Source organism: Pongo pygmaeus, chromosome 1 (genome assembly GCF_028885625.2).
Source record: "Pongo pygmaeus isolate AG05252 chromosome 1, NHGRI_mPonPyg2-v2.0_pri, whole genome shotgun sequence".
Taxonomy (NCBI): domain Eukaryota; kingdom Metazoa; phylum Chordata; class Mammalia; order Primates; family Hominidae; genus Pongo; species Pongo pygmaeus.
The window spans coordinates 118,053,395-118,079,716 of NC_072373.2; the positions used below are offsets into that span (position 1 = coordinate 118,053,395).

At 38.5% G+C, this 26,322-nt stretch overlaps 1 protein-coding gene, 1 non-coding gene and 1 pseudogene across 9 annotated transcripts in view; 2 read left to right on the forward strand and 1 right to left on the reverse strand.

The window, feature by feature from the left end:
• The window catches only part of RAP1A (RAP1A, member of RAS oncogene family), a 93,739-nt gene that overhangs the window by 40,119 nt on the left and 27,298 nt on the right, over nt 1-26,322 (reverse strand). For 2 of the 8 annotated variants that reach the window (XM_054466453.2, XM_054466496.2), the window contains one exon: nt 8,006-8,085. The exons of 4 other annotated variants lie outside the window; for them this stretch is intronic. The gene's annotated coding sequence lies outside the window, so the exon portion shown is untranslated. Of the gene's footprint in view, nt 1-4,495; nt 5,466-8,005; nt 8,086-26,322 lie in introns of all 8 variants that reach the window. 2 more of the 8 variants (XM_063652090.1, XM_063652080.1) reach the window with 2 other exon arrangements.
• LOC129023085 (U6 spliceosomal RNA) lies at nt 22,211-22,317 on the forward strand. The gene has a single exon (XR_008496663.1). It is a non-coding gene; the product is annotated as a U6 spliceosomal RNA (small nuclear RNA).
• On the forward strand, nt 23,200-24,457 carry LOC129041461 (keratin, type I cytoskeletal 18-like; annotated as a pseudogene).

The window sequence follows — 26,322 nt, forward strand, 5'->3', positions numbered from 1 at the left end:
GGGAAGAAGAAAGAAAAAAGATTCTTGCACCTGAACATATTGTAGTTAAAATTCAAAACCCTAAAAACAAAGACAAAATCCTAAAAAACTTGTAGAAAGAAAAAACATATTCCCCTCCCCTTGAATACAGGCAGGGTTAGCAACAAACAAAATCCAGCCAACATGGTGCTGCTGTCTGAATTCTTAAGCTAGGTTAGAAAAGGCATCAGAGCTTCCTCCTGAATTTTTTCTCTTTGGGGATACATATCTATGGAGTCCTAAGTGTTAGGCTCCCGTGCAGCCACCACTTTGGAGAGACCACAGAGAAAGACATGGTTGCCGGAGTCCCAGCTGTTTCTGTCTTCCCATATCTGTGAATAATAAAGGCTTCAAGATGATCCCAGACAGCAACCATCTTACTGCAACATCATGAGAGACTTAGACTAGATTCACCCAGCTGAGCTACTCCCTAATTTTATACCCAAGACATTTTGAATTTCTTGCAGTATCCTAAATAACAATCTCAAAGAAACAAAGAACAGATCAACAAACTGAAAATAAATGGAAAGATGTCAGATAATCCATGTATATAAATAAGTTAATATTAATTTACATTAATAGCACTCAACAGAAAAATAAAATTTAAATATAAATCAAAGCATACAAAGCAGAACTTGACAGAATGGGAATCATGAATAGAATTTAACAGAACTTACTCAGTAAATGATAGAAAGGGAAGACAAAACCAGGAAGGATATATAGAAGATTTGAGCAGATAATGAATCAACTTAACCTAACAGACATATAGAACACCACACCCAACAACTGCAAACTATACATCCTTTTCCAGTGTACATGGATAATTTACTAGAACAGACCATGCTGAGCCATAAATCAAGTCTCAAGAAATTTCAATGGACTGAAATCACACAGAGTGTAATTTCTAACCAAAATGAAATTAAACTGGAAATCGGCATAAAAATATAACCACATTATCCCCAAATGTTTGTAAATGAAACAGAATTCTAAATAATCCATAGGTGAAGAAAGAAATCAAGATGGAAATTAAACAATTTGAACTAAATAATAATTAAAATGTAACATGTCAAAAATTACTGGAGCTGGCAGGGTGTAGTGGCTCACGCCTGTAATCCCAACACTTTGGGAGGCCAAGGCGTGTGGATCGCTTCAGGTTAGGAGTTCAAGACTAGCCTGGCCAACATGGTGAACCCTGTCTCTACTGAAAATACAGAAATTAGCCAGGTGTAGTGGCATGTGCCTGTAATCCCAGCTATCTGGGAGGCTGAGGCACAAGAACTGCTTGAACCAGGGAGGCGGAGGTTGCAGTGAGCCAAGATCACGCCACTGCACTGCAACCTGGCTAACAAAGTGAGAGTGTATCAAAAAAAAGAAAGAAAGAAAAGCAAATAGTATACTTTATGAATAGCTGACTTTGTGTTTTCTTGTTTTAAATGCTGAAGTCAGTATTTAAAAACAATAGAATTCCTGAAATACAGCAACTTTCATTTGTGGCAATCCACTCTAAAAACGTATCTAGATATGGTCATCTAGCCCTTTGAATTCTATCCTCACACAACAGTATGTTTTAGCTGGGCGTGGTGGCTCTCACCTTTGAGGCTGGAGGGTCGCTTGAGCCCAGGAGTTCTATGGGCACAGGGAGCTGTGACTGTACCACTGTACTCCAGCCAGCCTTTTAAAAATACAAGGTTTCCACAATTTCTCAGGTTTACGCATTTCCCCTCATCTTCCTTATGTATTAAAAGGGAACACATATTCTACTGTTTTAAAGAAATTTATCCATATCTACATCCCCAGATAAATCTTTACCACAATCTTTAGTAAAGTATAACTGAAGCAGAGTTATGTGATTCATTGTACCTTTGTAATTCTCCAAATATTCAAGTAAAGGATTAAAATATTTAATCCAACCATCTTACATATTCAAGAGTAAAATTTTTGGCAAGTTTGACAAGTGGTCTTGATAGGCTTGATATACTATTGTGACAACAGATACAACAATCTACCATTCGAAATTATTCCCTGCACAAAAATGTGTTAGTGTGTGCACTTTTCTCTCTTTTATAAAAATCTGCCACATCTTTAGTTATATCTCCTTTTTCATTCGTATGGTTTATCTGTGCCCTTCCTCTTTTACTTTTGGTCATTTTACCAGGTTTGTTACTTTTATTAGTCTTTTTCAAACAACCAGCTTTGGCTTTGTTGATGTTTCATTGTAGACCTCTTTTCTATTTCTTTAATTTCTGCTTTTATGTTTATTATTTATTTCCTTTCTTTAGTTTATTCTAATGTTTTTCTAACCTAAGTTGGATACCTGCCTCAATAATTTCAGCCATTTTTGTTTTTTTGTTTGTTTGTTTGTTTGAGACAAGAGTCTCAACTCTGTCACTCAGGCTGGAGTGCAGTGGCATGATCTTGGCTCACTGTAACCTCCGCCTCCTGAGCTCAAGCAATCCTCCCACTTCAGCCTCCAGAGTAGCTGGGACTACAGATGCACGCCATGTCTGGCTAAATTTTTTGTATTTTTGGTAAAGACAGGGTTTCGCCATCTTGCCCAGGCTGGTCTCGAACTCCTAGGCTCAAGCTATCCGCCCACCTCAGCCTCCCAAGGTGCTGGGGTTACAGGAATGCGCCAACGCGCCTGGGACCATTTTTCTTTCCTAATTAACATTTCAGATCCTCCATTAGGGGTCACTTTCCTTCTACCTAAAGTATATCTTTTGGAATTTTTCTTAGTTCTGTGCAAGTGGTGAGAACAAAAAAAAACTCCCAGTTTTATTTATCTGAAAACTTTGCTTCACTCTTCAAGGATATTTTAGCTTTAATAGTTATTTACTCTGAGTACACTGTAGTTACTATTCTACTGTCTTTTGATTTCTACTTTCCTTTCAATAAGTCAGCTGCTAGCCTAATTGCAGAGCTTTTGAAAGTGATCTGTCTTGTCCTTCTGGTTATTTTTGACATCTCTAATCATCTGCAAATTTAACTATGAAGACTTTAGGTTTAGATTTCTATTTACTCTGCTTAGGATTTGACTTCTTGAATTTGTATCTTTTTGCAGTTTTGGAAATTCTAATTGTAATCTCCTTAAATACTGTATCTACTTGACTTTTCTTCATATCTGAAATTCTGGTTAGACAACTATTAGACCTTTTCATGCTCTTCTTGGATTAGTTAAGATGTAGACACCGGCTGCTGTTAAATAAGAGACTCAAAAGTGGCTTAACCAAAATTCAGGGTTATTTTCCTCTCACATGACACTCTTGTTTGGCAGCTAGGTAGTCTGAGAGAGCCAAGCTCTTATGTCTTATTGCTCTGTCATCCTTAGAGTATTGCCCCCTTCTACACAGGGAAAAATATCTCATCGCCATGTTTACATTCCAGTTCATGGGCAGGAAGAAAGATAAAGAAAACGGCATATCCCCCTTCCTCCTACAGGCAAGATCTAGAAGTTACACACATTTCAATTTGCACCCCAAATTACCAAAGCCTTGTCACATAGTCAAATCTCACTAACAGGAAGGCAATGAAACGGAAGTGTTAGCTAGGCAACAGAGCATCCAACTAATATATCCACTACTTATTAGACACAGAATGGTATCAGGGAAAACTAGCAATTTAGGCTATGGTTGTCCAATTTTCTTTTTTCCTTTTTACATATTTTCCATTTCTGTCTCTTTATTTTGGTTAACTTATTTTTCAGGTCATCTTCCAGGTCACTAATTATAATCTATTGTTAAGCCTGTCCATTGACTTTTAAGATTTTTATTTATACATTTCTTTTCTTTCTTTTCTTTCTTTTCTTTTTTTTCTTGAGATAGGGTCTCATTCTGTTGCCCAGGCTGGAGTACAGTGGCACAGCTCACTGCAGCCTTGACCTCCTGAACTCAAGGGATCCTCATACCTCAACCTCCCAAGTAGCTGGGACTACAGGCACGCACCACCATGCCCAGCTAATTTTTGTATTTTTTTGTAGAGATGGGATTTCACCATGTTGCCCACACTGGTCTCGAACTCCTTGGGCTTAAGTGATCCACCTGCCTTGGCCTCCCAAAGTGCTGGGATTACAGACATGCATCACCGCGTCCAGCCTATATATTTCATTTCTAAAAGTTCTTCCCCCCAAACACAAAAAAGCTATTTGTAACTTCTCATAACCTCACTATCTTTCTTATAAGCAGTATAGTAAAATGGTTAAAAGCCTGACTTTAGGACCCATACTGCCTGGCTAGAATCCTGGTTCTACCACTTTACCAACCTTGGTCAAGTTACATCCCCATTCTGTGCTTCATTCCTTTACCTGTAAAATGAGGATAATAATAATCCCTCCTTTAGAGTTTTTGTGAGGATTAATTAACATGTAAAGTACTGGAACAGTTCAAGGTTCATAGGAAGCACTACAAAATGTTAGCTATCATAATCCCATCATTCTTATATTTTTAATCTTTACCCTGCTAAACACACTGATTTTAAATACCTGTCTAATAATTCCAAAATATGAAGTCAATGGGGGTCCAGTTCAGTTGTCTGTTATCTTGGATAATCTGTATTTTCAGTCTCTTTTTCTTTTTGAGTTGTGTGATCTTTCACCGTGATGTGCATTTGCTTCTGCCAAGTGCCTGGGGTTACTAGTGGCCAGAATTACTTTGAACCATATTCAAATTTTAAGATATTTTTGGGCTAACCCAAAAAGTGTGATTTAGATATAGAAACATAAAGGCTAGGTTGCAACTATAAAATGTCAAAGAATAACAACCCCCAAACCTGCACCACCACTTCAACTTAGTGCCAACATTTGCGACAGTCCAGTTTCCTTGGAGTTGGCAGAAGTAGGGGTGGGGAGGAGTGCACAGACACTCGGTAGGGTCTTCTCATAGACTGAGCTTAGTCTCCTATCCTCTATGTCTGTGAAGGCAATGAAACCATAAGCCCAGGTTTAGCTGGTTCAGTAGGTGCCATCAAGACAAAAATAGGCTCTGAGTGCTGATTCTAGCTTTCACTTACTTTTTAGCCTTTGAGCATGTCTTATGTCAGTTCCTTGATACTGTTCCTTTAGGTTTCCAGTTGTAAAAGGGACCTTCATTTAAAAAATCTTAAATGGCCAATATGCACATCTTCACAGTGAGAAGTCATGAACCCACATTTTTTTTTTTTTTTTTTTGAAACGGAGTCTTGCTCTTGTCGCCCAGGCTGGAGTGTGATGGCGCGATCTTGGCTCACTGCAACCTCCGCCTCCCAGGTTCAAGCAATTCTCCTGCCTCAGCCTCCCGAGTAGCTGCAATTACAGGTGCGGGCCACCACGCCCAGCTAATCTGTATTTTTAGTAGAGACAGGTTTCACCATGTTAGCCAGGCTGGTCTCGAACTCCTGACGTCAAGTGATCCAGCCGCCTCGGCCTCCCAAAGTGCTGATATTACAGGAGTGAGCCACCGTGCCCAGCCATGAACCTACATTTGATGAAAACATTTCTTTATAATATTCTCAACATAAAATTATGAATATTAGTTTGTTATCAAGAATATAATCTATAATAAAAGTGTGATAATTTAATCACAGAATACTACTTTGTATTTTCTATCACCATTTTTTTAAAGAGTGGAGAAACAGGAGAGGAGGGTAGGAGTGTCAGAATCACCTGGGCAAAGACCCACTACCCTCCAGGCAAAGAATCTGTCAGTTCCTTTTCTTTTCCACTACATGACTCTAGTCTAAGCAACCTCCTGGGACTATACTGAAATAGCCTCTTAACTAGTCCATTGTTGCTCACTTGAGTTCCTCTACATTGCAGCCAGAATGATCTTTTCAAAACAGAAAATTAAATGATTTCCTTTTGCTCATAGGGTAAAGATTAAACTCCAAGTTCTCAAAGCTCCTAATGATTTGGCCTGTATCCACTTCATCTTGCTCCATATCCCTATCTTGCTCCATATCCCTGTTTACTCTCTATGACAGCCACACTGGCCATCTTTCAGTTTCTTAAACCTGATATGCTCCCTTCTGCCACAGGGCTTTTGCAGAAGCTATTCCCTTTGCCTGCAATGACTTCTTCCTTCTCCACTTAGTTAATAATGCCTGCTCTTTTCCTTGGATCTGAGCACAAGTATCAATTCCATTAAGATATCCTTCCCTGACCCCTTTGAGTCAAAACCTTATATACTCTTATAGTATTGGACATTTTTCCTAAGCAATACTGATCACAAATGCAAATCAATGCTTTTTTTTTAAATCTCTGTGATTTGATTACCTAGACTGTTGAATATCATTCAAATTATTTGCCACATATAATAATCTCAGAATTAGTGTTAAAACCTAATTTACATTCTATTTTTAGAATATCTGCAATGTGATCTGAGTTCTTACATTCAATGACTACCATGTTGTTATAAATAAGGAGTTTTTAATCTAATTCTTTATCAAAAAAAGTCTAAGACAGATTGTTTCAGTAATTCCAGATTTTACATATGGAAACTAATATATGCACACGTTGCATGGCTGAGTGTTGCCACATAAAACTGTACAAATAATCCCTAAATGACAGTTTTTGCAGGTATTAGTATAAATACTTAATTTGAGAAGAGTCATCATTCTGAATTTTTTTCTGAAAGATAACTAAGAAAGTAAACATTTTTGTGAAATTCAAATATAATAGCTTTGTTTACCGTGAATTTTCATGCCATGAGGCAAATAACACTTTTACTGTTTTGAAGACTTCAACAAAAGATTATACAAAATTATACCTTTCCTGTATGCTTTGTCTCAATGCATTTAAAAACTATTCTCCCTTTATTGATTTCAGTTTAAACTGTCAGTCATGAAGGTTATGTATGTCATCAGATTGAGCCATCTTCTCTCTTCAGAGAAACAAGTATTTTAGAAACAAATGAAATGAAAATACTTTCAAGACAAACCCAAAGGTTACTAAAATTGTTACTTTAAATCACTTTAAATCTCCAAAGTAAAATATATTCTTCATATTAAAATGATTTAAAAGAAAGAGATGGTCTCCTTTAACTTTTCCTCCTAAATGTTTAATTCTGGGAATGCATCTAATTACCAGAAGAAAGGGGGGAATATCACAGTATCCAAAAATATCCTATACTATGTGCCTTTAGGAACTACATGTGCTCTTGGATCCATGAGCTGTCAAAAAACAGTGAATGCGTATCCTGTTTTAGCAACATAGCAAATCATCAAAACCACATCACCAGTAAATGTTTGACTAAGAGAAATGGAAATGAAAGACTGCTTTTTACATGTATTACCATCTACTTAAGTAAAGTGAATATTCTTCAGTATAACTATTATCATTGCAGACAAACAAAACATTTGTAAACCATGCAGAAAAAATTTAAGGCCATGACTAATACTTTCTAGGTTGACCAAAATACATTTTTTCCTTAAAAGATACATTTGGCCAGGTGTACTAAATTATGCCAAGTATAGCTAAGTTTATCAATTCTGGAATCTTGATAGATACATTTCCATAAATAGAGGTATTCACTCTAACTTTATTCCCTTAACAGCACTGCCACATAAACTATATATGACCAAAACTAAAGCATGCCAAAGCTAATGAAAAAGTATGAATTTGGAATAATTATAAGTAAAAATGCATAATTATAACTAAGTTTCTGATATCTTTGTTTTTTAGACTATTATCCAGCTAAAATGTTATAACCTTTCCTTGAAGGGAAAGTAAAACCATGTAACCAACAGCAACTAAATTTTATATAGCATTCTGTCACTTACAATGCTCTTTCCTTTTTATTTTTTAGGTAATCAAAACCAAAACTATATGTCATTACCCCCACTATAAAGAAACATACAAGGCTTAACTTGGATTAAATGACTTAAGCATAAAGTAATTAGAAAGCTGTATTCAAACCTATGTCTCTAGATTTTAAATGCTGCTCTCTTTTGAATATATTATGCTGTTATATAACAACAACACAACAATAGTAATGGCAAACATTTACTGAGTGCTTACCATGTGCCAGGAAGTGCTGTAAGAAATCCTCACAATAAGCTTACGAGGCAGATACTAGTAATATCCCCAAAGTCACATATCTAGGAAGAAAAGCCACGATTTAAAACTCTGGCAACCTGGTTTCAGGGTTCACAATTTAACATGCCAATTTGCCTGTATTCATTCATGTACATAAACTAGTATACGCATAGAATACCTTTGGGAAGGAAGCTGAGAAATGACAGGACATGGAAAGAAAAGAGATTTTTCACTGTGTACTTTGTATGTATTTCTTGAAGCCCAGGGAGAGGAAGGGGGTGTAGGTAGACAGAATGTTATAGACATGGAATTCCAAAAAAAAGGCAGAGAATCAAGAGACTCTGTGATGATCTAATAGAAAAACTATATTTAAAAAAAAGTCTAGGTGGCCTGAGCATTTACTGTGAAAGGGTGAGAGAGGAAAGGACTTAGTACATATGTGGTTTTTTTTTTTTTTTTTTTTTTTGAGATGGAGTCTCACTTTGCTGCCCAGGCTGTAGTGCAGTTGCGCAATCTCAGCTCACTGCAACCTCCGCCTCCTTGGTTCAAGCGATTCTTCTGCCTTAGCCTCCCAAGTAGCTGGGACTACAGGCATGTGCCACCATGCCCGGATAATTTTTTTGTATTTGTAGTAGGCAGGGTTTTACCGTGCTGGCCAGGCTCATCTTGAACTCCTGACCTCAGGTGATCCACCCTCCCTGGCCTCCCAAAGTGCTGGGATTACAGGCGTGAGCCACCGTGCCTGGCCCATATATGGTTTTAAATAGCAGGCTATAAAAGTTCCTCTATGACATCCTATGAACTTGAAACTTTCCTATCAGATGAGAAAAGCCATCTAAGGCTTTTGAGCAAGAGTTTGAAGAGAAAAAAGAAAGCTCTATGAGTACTCTGTAGATTGCAACAGAGGAATGAAAAACTAGAGAAGGAAGATCAGTTAGGAGGGCAAGGAAGCAAACCTTTTCTTTTTAGGTGCCTTTTTCTTAGCCTTTAGCAACCTTCAAGGCAGACATTATCTTCCCTTCAAAATGCAGATAAAAGATGCCATTCCTAGTGCCCAGAACAATAGCTGGGAAATAGTAGATGCTCAATAAACATTTACTGAATGAAAGAAAAAAATGGCTGAGCTTGAATTCAAAGCTAGGTGTCGTCTAACACTAATGCCTAAGACCTTTTCCACTATATTCGGTAATTCAATTAATCCAAGCAATCTTTAAAATCTGGTGAGACCATTTAGATGGAGGGCTAATCTTAAGGTAAGGGACATAGTTCAGCAATGTTGCTGTGAACACCAAATTAGATAATGCATATGTAGCACTTAGGAGAGTGCCTGGCAATTATCCACTTAAAAAAAATACTACTATCACTACTTTATTAATGTAACTAGAGTGTTATTGATATTTTGAGAAGAATTTTGGAAAGGTAATGCAAGACAAGAATGGAAAGCACTGTCAGATTAGGAACCCCAAATCAGAGGCAGTATAATCAAATTTATTGATTCTTAACTTTATTGTATTCCTTAATCTAGTAAATCCAGTTATTTGAAAAGAATATATACACTACTGGAAGTGAGGGAAATGTTGGAGACCAGGGAACCCAAATTAACAACCTCTGATCAAAAACAAAGAGCCTTGGCCAGGCATGGTGGCTCACGCCTGTAATCCCAGCACTTTGGGAGGCCAAGGCGGGTGGATCACGAGGTCAGGAGATCAAGACCATCCTGGCCAACATGGTGAAACCCTGTCTCCACTAAAAATACAAAAATTAACTGGGCGTGGTGGCTCGTGCCTGTAATCCCAGCTACTCAGGAGGCTGAGGCAGGAGAATCACTAGAATCAGGGAGTCGGAGGTTACAGTGAGCCAAGATCACGCCACTGGCTCCAGCCTGGTGACAGAGCGAGACTGTCTCAAAAAAACAACAGCAACAAAAAGGCCAAAGAGACTTTTGCAGGAATATCTGGGTCCAAAATCAGGATCTATAAGTTGTGTGAGCCTAGACAAGTCATTTATCCTCATTAATATTCAACTTCTTTATTTACACAACAAAGCTAGACTAAGATACCTCACTGGTTTCTGATAAGTAAACAATATATTTAATAACATATTTTAGGTACAGAAGCTTAATGCTTTTTTCCTTCCCAAACTAAAGTGAACAGAATCAATGTTTTAGTTGATAAAAACACTGCCACATTAGAAAACTATTAGAACCCGTTTATTAAATCTGTTTGCTCATATAAGAGCATCAAATCTCTCTTAGTATGGCCAGAGTGTTATGAGTTTCCTATCCTCATAAGTGCTACAGTTCTACACAAATTTTTGTTCCCAGAGCTATTAATTTTGTGAAGAGAAATAACACCCGACATATAGACACCTTTGTTTTGAAAACATCTGATTGAGGAACAATCTTAGCCCTGATCAAGTTAATTTCTTTTTTGAGATGGAGTCTCGCACTTTCGCCCAAGCCTGAATGCAGTGGTGCTATCTCTGCTCACTGCAAGCTCCGCCTCCCGGGTTCACGCCATTCTCCTGCCTCAGCCTCCCGAGTAGTGGGACTACAGGCACCTGCCATCACGCCCAGCTAATTTTTTGTATTTTTAGTAGAGACGGGGTTTCACCGTGTTAGCCAGGATGGTCTCGATCTCCTGACCTCATGATCTGCCCGCCTCGGCCTCCCAAAGTGCTGGGATTACAGACGTGAGCCACCGCACCCGGCCAATCAAGTTAATTTTTTCAGATGAGAGAAGGTTGGGAAAAACAAGGAAATTAGTTAAAGCCCTGCCTTCATGAGAGATGAATCAGTTTGAACAGGATCTAGAAGTGACCATTAAATAATAATTGGCTTAATAAGGAACCTTTGATTTTGTGCCAAATGCTAAGAAATACACACAAAAAAGATACATAACTATTTGACTAACAGAATTTCTAGGGTTTATTCTGAAGAATTACGTTGGGAAAGTCATTCTACTTTCTTACCATGGGACCAAAAAGAGATCCTCTAAATTGGAAATCGCTTTTTTTTTTTTTTTTTTTCCTGAGACGGAGTCTTGTTCTGTTGCCCAGGCTGGAGTGCAGTGGCGCAATCTCGGCTCACTGCAAGCTCCGCCTCCACGGTTCAAGTGATTCTCTTGCCTCAGCCTCCTAAGTAGCTGGGATTACAGGCATGCGCCACCACGCCCGGCTAATTTTTGTATTTTTAGTAGAGACAGGGTTTCACCATGTTGGTCAGGCTGGTCTCGAACTCCTGATCTCATGATCCCCCCACTTCAGCCTCCCAAAGTGCTGGGATTACAGGCATGAGCCACTGTGCCCGGCCCCTAAATTGGAAATCTTAACCTGGCAATCAGGAGTTATGAATTGCTGACCACAGATGTATATAAATACATTTCTTCAGAGAATCATTCTTTTTGTATGGCCATCAACCATAACAGACTAAATAAGCTACCATCAGCTTACACCTGGATCACTATAATAGCCTCTCATCTGATCTCTCTACATCCAATCTTTTCCCCCTCCAATATATTAAAAATGAAGCTAAAATGAACTTTGTAAAATGACAAATTTAATCACTTAGTGACCTCCTCCGAATCCCTCCAGTTCAGATACTTCAGTGATTTCCCATTTCCCTTAAAGATAAAGACCAAAGATGTTAACATGGCTCACAAGGGTCTGCACAGTTGGGTCCCTAACTCCCATTCTGGCTTTATTTCACAACGGTGCTCCCTCTCATTCTCAACACTCCAGCCAACTGGCTTTCTTACATCTTCTCCAATGCATCATGCACTCTCCTGCCAGAAACAAGTTAGCTGGTAAAGTGTTCCAGAAAACAAAAAGCAATGGGGAGATCATAGTCCATATGGCATGTAGGTTTATAATCTAGAAGAGTGATGTTTGAGCAAACAACTAAAGATGATGGGCAGTTAGAGAACAGAGTTGGGCAGACATCTGAGGGAAGCAGAAAAGCCTTGAGATGCCTGGTGACTTCGATAAGGAACAAGTAGGGCACTATAACTGGAGGACAATGAGGAAGTCATTAGGAGAAGAGAAGGTAAGACATTAAATAGAGAGCTAAATACAGGTTTTTAGGCCATGGTAAGGACTTCAGCTTTTACTTGGTATGCATGGGAAGCCACTGGACAGTTTTGAGCAGAGGATGTCAAGTTTCCACCGAAATTTTTAAAAGGTCTCTCTGGTTGTAAAAGAGAAGGTCAAGGGCAGAATCAGGAAGAAATGGAAGGCAACTGAAATAACCCAAGAGATAGGAATGTTGACCAAAGGAGTAGCAGTGCAGGTAGTAAGAATTGGTTAACTTCCACATACATTTTGAAGACAGGGCCAAACGAAGAGACAAGTTGGGAGAAAAAAAAGACTGCTAAAAAATAAACAGAGGATAGACACCAAACCACAGACCCAGGAAGTTCAGAGAACACTAACCAAGATAAATGCCAAAACATCTACACTTAGGTATATTTCAGACTGCATAAAATCAAGGCAAAGAGAAAATGCTGAAAGAAGCCAGAGGGGGGAAAAACATCTTACCTATAGCAGAACAGAGATAAGAATTGAATCAGACTTCTCTTCAGAAACCAGGAAAGCAAGAAGAGTGAAGTAAAATATTTAAAGTGTTCCCAGAAAAAACCAAGTTACGACTCTGTATCAAGTGACACTATCCTCCAAATAAAGGAGAAATGCACACATTTTCAAACAAAAATTGAGAGAATTTGTCACCAGCAGACATGCCTTGCAAGAAATGTGAAAATTTCTTCAAAAAGAAGGAAAACTACTTAGATCAGAAACTTTACTTTTACTTTTCTTATCCTTTATCGATCTAAACATATACAGTTTGTTCAAAATAACAGCAACAAGGTATTAGGTGACTATAGCTTATGGATAAGTAAAATGAATGACAGCAATGTTATAAGGGACTGGTGTAAGTAATTAAGAATATTCTGTTCCAAGGTACTTGCACTACCCATGAAGTGCTATGTTATATGAAAGTGGGCTTGACTTAGTTGTAAATGTATACTGCAAATTCAAGGGCAACTAGTAAAAAAAAAGTAAAAACAAGTATAATACAGTAAGCGAGGAGAAAAAATGAAGTAACATAAAATGTTCAATTGAAATCAGAAGGCAAAAAAAGAAACAAAGAACAAGGGAGGGCAATGAATAGAAAACAGTAACAAATACGGTAGATATATATTAATCCAACACCAATTAAGAGACTGTCACAATGGACTAAAAAAACAAGACCCAACTATATGTTGTCTATAAGAATCCCACTTTAAATATAAATACAGTAGACCCCCCATCCATGGTTTTGCTTTTTGCAATTTCAGTGGCCCAGTCAACAGGTATCTGAAAAATATTACAATATTGAGAGAGACAAACTACATTCACATAATTTTTAATAAAGTATATTGTTAGAATTGTTCTATTATTAGGTATTGCTGTCAGTCTCTTACTGTGACTAATTTATAAATTAAACTTTATTATAGGTATGTACAGGAAAAAACATAGTACATATAAGGTTCGGTACTATATCCGCGGTTTCAGGCATCTACAGAGGATACTGAAATGTATCCTCCATGGGTAAGTGGGGACTACTGTACACAGATTAAAAGTAAAGAGATGAAGAAAAATATATCATGCTAACACTAATAAAAAGAAAGTTAACAGTAGCTATATTATTCTGAGACAAAGAAGGCTTCCGAGTAAGAGAAGTTATCAAGTATGAAGAAGAGTATTACATAACGATAAAGGCATCAATTCTCCAAGAAGACATAACAATTCTTAATGCGCATGCATCTAACAACAGTGTCAAAATACATGAGGCAAAAATGGATACTGCAAAGAGAAACAGATGAATCCATTATTATAGCTGGAGCCCTCAACACCCTTGTCAGTAACTGACAGATCCGGCAGGCAGAAAATCAGTAAGGTCGTAGTTGAACTAAACAACACCATCAATCAATTGGATCTAATCGACACTTACAGAATACAGCCAGGTACTGCATGATATTGTTTTAGTCCGCATTGTTTAGACCGCATATGTGATGGTGGTCACATAGGATTACAATGGAGCTGAAAAATTCCTATTGCCTAGTGACATCTTAATGATCCTGAACCAGTGTAGGCCTAGGTGAATATGTGTGTTTGTGTCTTAGTTTTTAACAAAAATGTTTAAAAATTTAAAAATTTTAAAAATAGAAAAAAAACTTTATAGAATAAGGATATAAAGAAAGGAAATATTTTTTTAACAGATAACAATGTGTTTGTGTTTTAAGCTAAGTGTTATTACAGGAGTCAAAAAGTTTATAAAGTAAAAAAGTTACAATAAGCTAAGGTTGAATTGAATGATTTACGTTATTTATTTACTTAATTATTTTAGAGACAGGGTCTCACTCTGTTGCCCAGGCTGGACTGCAGTGGTGTGATCACAGCTAGGAGATATATTGTTAAGTGATGTGTGACTGTATTTCTATATATTGGCAAAGAAGTGAAAAATAAAATTTTAAAAATCACTTTCAAAAGTATCTAAAAAGAAACTAGAGATTCATTTAACTGCCTAATAATATATTTCTCCGAACGTATCCCTGTTAAGTGATGTATGACTGTACTTTATCCAACAATGAAAGAATATACATTATTTTCAAGTGCACATGAAACATTTACCAAGATAGACCATATTCTAAATTATAAAGTAAGTCTCAATAAATTTGAATAAATTTACATCATACAAGATATGTTTTCTGACTATTACAGAATTAAATTAGAAACCAGTAACAGAAAGATCAAGAAAATCCCCAAATATTTAGAAACTAAACAACATATTTCTAAATAATCCATAGTTCAAAGAAGAAATCAAAAGGGATAAATTAGTATTTTGAACAGAATGAAAATGAAAACACAACATATTAAAATTTATAAAATAGACAGTTCAGAAATAAATCCCTCACATATATGGTCAAATGATTTTTGAAAATGAGGCCAAGACCATTCAGTTGGGAAAGGATGGTCTTTTCAATAAATGGTGCTAGAAAAACTGGATATTCACATGTAAAAAGAATGAAGAGTTGGGCCCCACCATATACAAAAATTAACTCAAAATGGATCAAAGACTAAATGTGAGAGAGCAAAACCGTAAAATTCTTGGAAGAAAACGTAGGAGGAAAGATACATGACAATGGATTTGGCAATGATTGCTTGGATAAACACCAAAAGCACAGGCAACAAAAGAAAAAAATAGATAAATTGGACTACAGGTTGAGTATCCCTTTGGGAACAGAAATGCTTCAGATTTCAAGTATTTTCAGATTTTGGAATATCTGTATATACATAATGAGATCTATTGGGAATGGGACCCAAGTCTAAACACAAAATTCTTTTATGTTTCATAAACACTTCATACACATAGCCTGAAGGTAATTTTATACAATATGTTTAACAATTTTGTGCATGAAACAAAGTTTTGACTACTATTTTGACTGCAACCCACATGGGGAAAGATATAAAATGTTCCACTTCTGCTGTCATGTCAGCACTCAAAAGTTATGGATTTTGGATTTTGGGATTAGTGACGCTCAACCTTGATGTGTTCTTTGATGCACAGAAGTTTGCAATTTTGACATATAGGTATCCCTAATCCACTTACATGAAGCACATATTGTAGTAAAAAATTCAGAGACAGAAAGTAGAATGGTAGTTGTTGGGGGCTGAGAAGGGGGATGGGGAATTACTGTTTAATGGAATTAAGTTTCAGTTACACAAAATGAAAAGAGTTCTGGAAACAGATGGTGGTGAAGTCTGCACAACAATGCGAATGTACTTAATTTTACCGAATTGTATACTTAAAAATAATTACAATGGTATGTTATGTGTATTTTACCACAATATAAAAAAATACAACGCAATTCTCCATATTAACTAAAATTTAAAAAAAGCAATCAGAGCAGAGAAGCCATCAAAGCAGGTCAAGAAAGAGCAACTAGTGAGGCAGTGGTGGGGGGAACCATGTATATAGTTTCTTGGGATAAAGAGAAGAAAATATTTCAAAGAGGAAGAAGTGATCGATTGTCAAATGCTGACATGTAAATTAAGATGAGACTGAGAACTTGACCACTGGAGGTCACTGGAGACTTGATAAACCAATTTCAGTGTAATAACCCAGGACAAAAGCACAATTGGGTTCAGGAAAGATTGGGAGGTAAGAAATTGGGAGATGGCATTATGGACAATTTTTTTGAGGAGTTTGCTTTAAGGAGGAATAGAAAAATCAGGTGGTCACTACTACACGGGAAAGGGGAATGTGGTTTCAAAAAGGGTTTTGGCTTATTTATTTTTATAGTAGGTACTTATTAATCAAATATTTAAGAGCAACTCAGTAAGTATTTGTCCAGAATGAACTGTTCTCAAGACTAGGTTTACTGCTTGACATTAGAGGTTAAGGTGTTGCAATTCCGAATCTTGTTTTTCATTACCACCACCCCCCACCCCCGCCGATATTACTTCATCTCTCTCCAAGGTCACTGAAGTTTTTCATAACTATTTTAACAGATATTTCAATAAATGTACAGTAATTTAACTATCCTTCTTGCTGGGCATGTCCAAGTGTTTCCTATTATTATAGATAATGCTGCAATGAATCTTTATTTATATAATACACTTTTATCCAGTTGTCATTTTTTTCTTTGGCTTATATTCTCACATGGAACATTAATTAATCAAAGACTAGGAGGCCGGGCGCGGTAGCTCAGCCTGTAATCCCAGCACTTTGGGAGGCCGAGGCAGGCGGATCACAAGGTCAGGAGATCGAGACCATCCTGCGAACGGTGAAACCCCGTCTCTACTAAAAATACAAAAAACAAACAAACAAACAAAAAAATTAGCCAGGCGTGGTGGCAGGCGCCTGTGGTCCCAGCTACTCGGGAGGCTGAGGCGGGAGAATGCTGTGAACACGGGAGACGGAGCTTGCAGTGAGCCGAGATTGCGCCACTGCACTCCAGCCTGGGCGACAGAGTGAGATTCTGTCTCCAAAAAAAAAAAAAAAAAAAAGACTAGGAACATTTTTAAAGTTCTTCATGGAGATTAGTTTTATCAACTGACATTCCAATCAGGAATGTGTGGGTCCCATTTCACCATATCCCTATTAGCACAGTTTCAACATAAATGTTCCTATTTAGTTAACTGTATTATCAAAATTTTATTACTCTGTTTCTCCGATTAGTGAGGTTAAAATTTTCAAATATTTATCAGTCATGTGCTTTTTTCTTTTGTGAATGCATATTCTTTTTCATTTATCTTTAAAAAAAGTTTGTTCCTATCAAGCAGTCTGTTCTATTTATTAAGAACAGCCACTTTTTTTGATTGATTATCCCGTTTTCCCTCATGTTGTTTGCTTTTAGCTGTTTATCACACTCAAGTTAATTTCTGTTGTTTTTTTGTGTCATTGCATTGTTTTTTTTCTTTTTTTCAGTTATTTTGCATTAAATCTATGTTTCCCATGGTCATTTTCCCCTCATAGCTCATGAGTTTGGTTTATAACTGTTAAGGATTGGGCACCAGTGGATTAAAGCAAAAGACTGGGTTTAAGAATGGAAGTTCTGTTGTGAGGAATTTAGAAACTCTCTTTTGCTGTAACTACTTGGTCTATGGTCTGGCCCACATTTATTTTTTCAGACAGGGTCTCACTCTGTCACCGCTGGAGTGCAGTGGCACGATCACAGCTTAGTGCAGCCTCCAACTCCTGGCCTCAAGCAATTCCCTCCCACCTCAACCTCCAAAGTCCTGGGATTACAGGTGTGAGCCACCGCATTCAGCCAGTCCACATTTAAATCAAAGTTTAAAAGGCTAATAATTTAATGTCCAATAAGTAAATAAACATATAATAAAATATGGTAAAGGCAACTAGATAAATTAGCAAGTAGGACTTAGATTCAGATCACCTACATTTAATCACTGGCTCTACCACTTATCAGGTGGAAGGCTCCGGACTTCTTAAACTTACTCAATTCTCATGATCTATAACCAACAGTAGCAGTTTAACACTTACTGAGGACTTATTATGTGCAAGCATGTTTCTAAGAATTTTACTTTTAGTCAATTTATTTAAAACAATTCTATAATATTATTATAATCACCACTTTGGACAAGAGAAAACATACAACCTACAGAAGTTCAATAACTCAACAAAACTCACAAAACAATTAGTAAATGGCAGAACGAGGATTTGAACCTAGGCATTCTGCCTCCAGTGCTCCCATCCCGGCTCCTAAGCACTCTATTATATGGCCTCTTTAATCTTTAAAATGGGAATGATACCACCTAACTCAGGTGTGATGGAAGGATTAAATCAAACAGTATACATGAAAGTGTGAAGTGGCAAGAATAAGAAAGTATTAAGAGGGGGGTTTGTTTGAAGTAACAACAAAACCTGATAGACACTGTATGATTTAAAATAGGTTAAAAAAAAAAAAAAAAAGATGGCGGCAAATTCCACAAAGCATATGCAATGAACTAAAATCCTTACAGTAACCTGTTAAGAATACCATGGCGGAGAGTCCTTAGGCTCTTGCTCTCTGGCTGGAATAAAAACTTCTTGCCTGAGACTAGAAGGATATGCAATTTATCCCATGAAAATAATTGTGCAAAGCATTATCCTTAGCAGGCCATATCAGTTAATATGCCAGTTTAGAAGCCCCATGAAAACAAGAGACTCGCCTTGTCTTTTTTTCCACTTACATCTTGCCACTTCTCTTATGTCAAAATAACATCTTGGTTTACACCCCTTCCTAAGTAATGCCTTAGCCACTTCCTCTATCTATCCAAATCCTCTATGCCTTTTGAGGTGCATTTCAAGCCCCAACCTCAGAGTTGTATTTATTAATTCATGCCCACAGTCTTCTTTTCTCTCCCTGACCTCTCATTACCTCTTTATACTACTTAATCTCTGGTTACATTTTCTTTTGTTGAGATATAATTCATATACTGTAAAATCCATCTTTTTTTTTTTTTTTTTTTGAGACGGAGTTTCGCTCTTGTAGCCCAGGCTGGAGTGCAATGGAGTGATCTCGGCTCACCGCAACCTCCGCCTTCTGGGTTCAAGCGATTCTCCTGCCTCAGCCTCCCGAGTAGCTGGGATTACAGGCAAGCGCCACCACGCCCAGCTAATTTTTTGTATTTTTAGTAGAGATGGGGGTTTCTCCATGTTGGTCAGGCTGGTCTCGAACTCCCAACCTCAGATGATCCGCCCGCCTCAGCCTCCCAAAGTGCTGGGATTACAGGCGTGAGCCACCGCGCCTGGCCCACCATTTTCAAGTACACAATTCAGTGGATTTAAAAATTATATTCACAAGGCTGTTATAACCACCATCACTATCTAATTCCTGAATAGATTTTCATCACCCCCTCCCCAAAAAAAACATATCCATGAACAGTTACTCCCCATTTGCCCTCCATACAGTCTCTGGCAACCACTAATCTACCTACTGTCTCTAAAGATTTGCTTTTTCTATACATTTCACATAGATGGAATCATACAACATGTGGCCTTTTGTATCTGGCTTTTGTGCTTAGCATGTTTCCAAGGTTCATCAATGTTGAAGTGTGTGTCAGTATTTCATTCCTTTTTATGGCTGAATCATATTCCATTGTATGGCTATATCACATTTTGTTTATTTATCAGTTGATGGACATTTGGATTCTTTCCACTTTTTGTTTATTGTAATGAACAGTCTTGTACAAGTTTTAGTGTACATATACGTTTCCAATTCTCTTGGGTATATACCTAGCAGCAAAACTGCTGGGTCATAAGATAACTCTATATTTTTCTTTTATTTTTATTTATTTTTTTTTCATTGCGTCTCTTTAGCATATGTTTAACTTTCTCAGGAACTGTCAAACTGTTTTCCACAGTGGCTGTACCATTTTACATTCTCATCAGCAATGTATGAGAGTTCCAATCTCTCTACATCCTGGCCAACACTTGTTATTGTCCTTTTTTCCCCTAAATTACAGCCATCCTAGTGTGTATGAAATAATATCTCATTATGGTTTTGATTTGCGTTTCCCTAAGGTCTCTGTTTACATTTTATATGATATATATTCTTCTAATTCATAGTCAGCAAATTTTATCTATGAAGAGCTAGATGGTAAATGTTTTATGCTTTGTGAGCCACATATGGCCTATGTCACATATTATTCTTTCTTTCTTATTTAAAAAAAAAAAAAAAAACTCTTTAAAAAGTAAAAACCATTCTTAGCTTGAGGGCCATACAAAACAGATCCTGGACCAAAGTTTGGTGACCTCTCCTGTAACTGTTTCATAATTAGCCTTGCCTTTGCTATCAATGTCAACTTTGCTGAATGCAAGGTAAGGATTATTTTGTATTTCCACATAGAGATTTGCACAGGGTCTATGAATACAAGAACAGAGGTTCTAAAAATACTTGAACTGGGTCAGGCCTATAATCCCAGCACTTTGGGAGGCTAAGGCGGGTGGATCACCTGAGATCAGGAGTTCAAGACCAGACTGGCCAATATGGTGAAACCTGGTCTCTACTAAAAATACAAACATTAGCTGGGCATGGTGGCACAAGCCTGTAGTTCCAGCTACTTGGGAGGCTGAGGCAGGAGAATCATTTGAAACTGGGAGGCAGAGGCTGCAGTAAGCCAAGATTGTACCACTACACTTTAGCCTGGGTGACAGAGCGAGACTCTGTCTCAAAAAAATAAAAATAAAAATAAAAATACTTGAACTAAACTTTTTGCACACACACAAAAAAATGTCAATTAAAAAATACATATATTTGGGGCCGGGCACGGTCTCTCACGCCTGTAATCCCAGCACTTTGGGAGGCCGAGGTAGGTGGATCACGAGGTCAAGAGATCGAGACCATCCTGGCCAACATGGTGAAATGCTGCCTCAACTAAAAATACAAAAACATTAACTGGGCGTGGTGGCGCATGCTGGTAATCTCAGCATTTTGGGAGGCCGAGGCAGGCAGATCACTTGAGGTCAGGAGTTCAAGACCAGCCTGGCCAACATGGCGAAACCCTATCTCTACTAAAAATTAAAAAATCAGCTGGGCATGGTGGCACATGCCTGTAATCTCAGCTACTCGGGAGGCTAAGGCACAAGAATTGCTTGAACCTGGGAGGCGGAGTTGGCAGCGAGCCAAGATTACACCACTGCACTATAGCCTGGGCAACAGAGCGAGACTCTGTCTTAAAAAAAAAAAAAAAATATATATATATATATATATATATCTCCCACAGGCATTATGCAATATAAAGAGTACTAGTTTAAGTGATTATTAAAAGTACAAAGTCATTTTTCTTTTTTGAAACTAGCTAACTTGAAAGAATTTTGTTAAGAACCAGAAAAAGACTTTTTCATAATGCCCTTAAGAGTCAAAATTATAATCAATTAACTTAAAGACATACTTCTGAATCAAGTATTTCTAAATCCCACAACTACAAATAAGATTAAAATTACAGTAATACAATGTGGAAGAACTTGCTATCTGTTCCTTTTTATATATAGCCAAAACAAGCAAACAAACAAGACAGGAACACAGAAGACTTTTAGGGCAGCAAAACCATCTGTATGAAACTATAAGGTGAAGCCGGGCGCGGTGGCTCACGCCTGTAATCCCAGCGCTTTGGGAGGCCAAGGCGGGCGGATCACGAGGTCAGGAGATCGAGACCATCCTGGCTAACATGGTGAAACCCCGTCTCTACTAAAAATACAAAAAAATTAGCCGGGCGTGGTGGCTGGTGCCTGTAGTCCCAGCTACTTGGGGGGCTGAGGCAGAAGAATGGTGTGAACCCAGGAGGCCAAGGTTGCAGTGAGCAGTTGCAGTGATCGCGCCACTGCACTCCAGCCTGGGCGACAGAGCAAGACTCCGTCTCAAAAAAAAAAAAAAAAAAAAAAGAAACTATAAGGTGGACACACATCATTTTACATTTGTCCAAACCCATAGAATACACAAAACCAAAAGTGAACTCTAAGGTAAACTATGGACTCTGCATAATAAGTATGTGTCAATGTACATTCATCAGCTGTAACATATGTACCAATTTGGTAGAGGATTTGTTGATAATGAAGGAGACTACGCATGTGTGGGGGCAGAAGATATACGAGAAATCTGCTCAGTTTTATTGTAAACCTAAAACTGCTCTAAAAAAAATTAAGCCATGCTTGCTTCGGCAGCACATATACTGAAATTGGAATGATATAGGGAAGATTAACATGGCCCTTGCATAAGAATGACACACAAATTCACGAAGCATTCCATGTTTTTTTAATGGTCTATTTTTTTAAATAGCATACTTTTCTGGTAAATGCAGAAAAGCCAGAAATTTCAACAATTTGAATTTTACATTTTAGAAATTATAAGTAAATCATACAGAAATCTTTCTGCATAGAAACTCTTTGATATAGGAGAATGAAAACTAATACAAAAGATAGCATGCAAAAGATAGCAGACATAACTAGCTATTTATCTCAGGGCAAGTCACTGAATTTCTTTGAAGCCCAAACTTCTTATCTTTAAAAGTAGGAGTGACACTATGTCCTACCTTTTTCACAGAATTGTGAAGATCAAATGAGACAAACTTGGTAAACGTAAAAAAAGAAAAAAGCACTCTACCACTCCACAAATATTACTTATATATATTGTTAGAAGAATTCTAAATCAAAACCAAGTTTTTGCTATTATAAGTGTAAACAAGAGTTCTCTGGGTCTTCATAGTTATAACAAACATTTTTCCTAATAATCCTAATGACATCAATGAACAGTGTGGTGATTCTTTTTTAAGCCTAACAGAGGAATGAAAATCAGACCAAACTGGTCTCACATTCTGAATGGCATAAAGGTTAACCCAGTGCATAAAAGCATTCAGACCGGTTTTCCAGGTCTTAGGAACCTAAGACAACATTCATTCTTTTGCACCTTTAGCTTATTCTAGCTAAAAGAAATAATGTATTAAATATCCCTTTAAATACTAACCTCTCTGCTAAAAATGCCATGGGAACCAAACCTCAAAAATCAAGTCAGAATCAGTAATAAAGTTTTGATTATCAACAGCAAAAGAAGAAAGGGATATTAAGCAATGATAATATCTAATATTCTGGTCGTCAGCAAAGCCTGAGTCCTATCCTCTCACTCTCCTCTCCAGACAGCATGAGCTTCACCACTCGCTTCACCTTATCCACCAACTACCAGTCCCTGAGCTCTGTCAAGGCACCCAGCTATGGCGCCTGGCCAGTGTCTATCCAGGCACTGGGGGCTCTGGTTCCCAGATCTCCGTGTCCCGCTCCACCAGCTTCTGGGACAGCTTGGGGTCTGGCTGCAGGGATGGTCGGGGGGCTGGCAGGAATGGGAGGCATCCAGAACGAGGAGACCATGCAACGCCTGAATGACCGCCTGGCCTCCTACCTGGACAGAGTGAGAGCCTGGAAACCGAGAACTGGAAGCTGGAGAGCAAAATCCAGGAGCATCTGGAGAAGAAGGGACCCCAGCTCAGGGACTGGGGCCATTACTTCAAGACCATCGAGGACCTGAGAGCTCAGATCTTCTTAAATACTGTGGACAATGCCCGCATCGTTCTACAGATTGACAGTGCCCATCTTGCTACTGATGACTTTAGAGTCAAGTATGAGACAGAGCTGGCCATGTGCCAGTCTGTGGAGAGTGACATCCATGGACTCCACAAGGTCACTGAAGACACCAATGTCACTTGGCTGCAGCTGGAGCCAGAGATCGAGGCTCTCAAAGAGGAGCTGTTCTTCATGAAGAAGAACCACAAAGGGGAAGTAAAAGGCCTACAAGCCCAGATTGCCAGCTCTGGGTTGACCATGGAGGCAGATGCCCCCAAATCTCAGGACATCAAGATCATGGCAGACATCTGGGCCCAATACGATGAGCTGGCTTGAAAGAATCGACAGGAGCTAGACAAGTACTGGTCTCAGCAGATTGAGGAGGGCACCACAGTGGTCACCACGCAGTCTGCTGAGGCTGGAGCAGCTAAGATGATGCTCACAGAGCTGAGACATACAGTCCAGTCCTTAAAGACTGACCTGGACTCAATGAGAAATGTGAAGGCCAGTTTGTAGAACAGACTGAGGGAGGTGGAGGCCCTCTACTTCCTGCAGATGGAGCAGCTTAACGGGATCCTGCCGCAACTGGAGTCAGAGCTGGCACAGACCCGGGCAGAGGGCTCCAGGCCCAGAAGTACGAGCCCCTGCTGAATATCAAGGTCAAACTAGAGGCTGAGATCGCCACCTACCGCCACCTGCTGGAAGATGGCAAGGACTTCAATCTTGGTGATGCCCTGGACAGCAGCAACTCCATGCAAACCATCCAAAAGACGACCACCCACCAGCTAGTGGATGGCAAAGTGGTATCTGAGACCAACGACACCAAAGTTCTGAGACGTTAAGCCAGCAGAAGCAGGGTACCCTTTGGGGAGCAGGAAGCCAATAAAAAGTTCAAAGGTCACTGGATGTCAAAAAAAAAACACACATACACACACACACACACACACACACACACACACACACACTGTTTGAACCTGGGAGGCAGAGGCTCCAGTGAGCCAAGATTGTGTCACTGCACTCCAGCCTGGACGACAGAGCAAAACTATGAAAAATAAATAAACAAATAAAATTTAAAAAATAAAATTCTCTACAAGAGTACAGACAGGTTGTGACCTAGATTTGAACTAAGAAATGTTAAACAGAAAAAGGTATTTATAGTCAAACCAAAAACCACCTGAACACAGACCTTAAAAGTGTTACTAAATGCCTTGAAGTTCGGGGTTCAAAGGAAGAAACTACAGTTAAATACCTATGACTAAACTTTCTAAAAGCTATGATCTTAACATGTATTAGATCTAGATCCCTGGCCAGGCACGCTGGCTCATGTCAGTAATCCTAGCACTTTGAGAGGCTAAGGTGGGAAGGGGTTAGGAGTTTGAGACCAGCTTGGACCTCATCTCTTAATTTAAAAGAAGGAAAAAAAAAAGATCTAGAGCCCTAATTCTAACAAACCTTACAGCAGCAAGAAGCAAACAATTGAAACATTAGCCATATCAATCTGTAAGGCATGTTGAGCTTTAGCTAAATATCTAGATTAATATAGAAAAAATGTTATAATAGTCCCTGATATAACCACAAATATCTATTATGTTTATCTACATAATTTAAGGCAGCGATCCCCAACCTTTTTGGCAGAACCAGTTTCATGGAAAACAATTTTTTCACAGACTGGACCGGGGGTGGCAGATGGATTCAGGATGATTCAAACGCATTACATTTATTGTGCACTTTATTTCTATTATTATTACACTGTAATAATAATAATGATATGAAATAATCATATAGCTCACCATAATGTAGAATCAGTGGGAACCTTGAGCTTGTTTTCCTGCAACTAGACAGTCCCATCTGGGGGTGATGGGAGACAGCAACAGATCATCAGGCATTAGATTCTCATAAGAAGCGTGCAACCCAGATTATGTGCATGTGCAATTCACAATAGGGTTTGCACTCCTATGAGAATCTAATGCCACTAGTGATATGATAAGAGGCGGGGCTCAGGCAGTAACACTCAACGCTGCTTACCTCCTGCTGCTGTGCAGCCTGGTTCCTAACAGGTCATGGACCATTACTAACTAGTCTGTGGCCCAGGGGTTGGAGACCCCTGATCTAACGGTATGAGACAGTAAGAGACAAAGGAAAATATGACCAGTTACCCAAATTTAACAATAAAAAAATTTTAACTCCTTTTCTCAAAGTGCTAGTTTGACTAATGTTATCTTGGGTAACAAAAACTTGGAAAAAGCCAAGCATTAGGAAAAAATAAATCAACTAGTTCTGTTTTGAGAAGGTGTTCCACTCGTCCGTGCGTGGTGGCTCACGCCTGTAATCCCGGCACTTCGGGAGGCCGAGGCAGGCAGATCACAAGGTCAGGAGATCGAGACCATCCTGGCTAACACAGTGAAACCCCGTCTCTACTAAAAATACAAAAAATACAAAAATACAAAAATTAGCCGAGTATGGTGGCGGGCGCCTGTAGTCCCAGCTACTCGGGAGGTGGAGCTTGCAGTGAGCTGAGATTGCGCCACTGTACTCCAGCCTAGGGGACAGAGTGAGACTCCGTCCAAAAAAAAAGAAAGAAAAAGAGAAGATGTTCTACTCCAATGGATGCATTGGAGAATGAATGGATGCATTCATTCTTATTCCCTTAGCCTGCAATTGCTCAAATTTATTTATAATTTGGGCATCGAGTTTTTTTTTTTTTTAC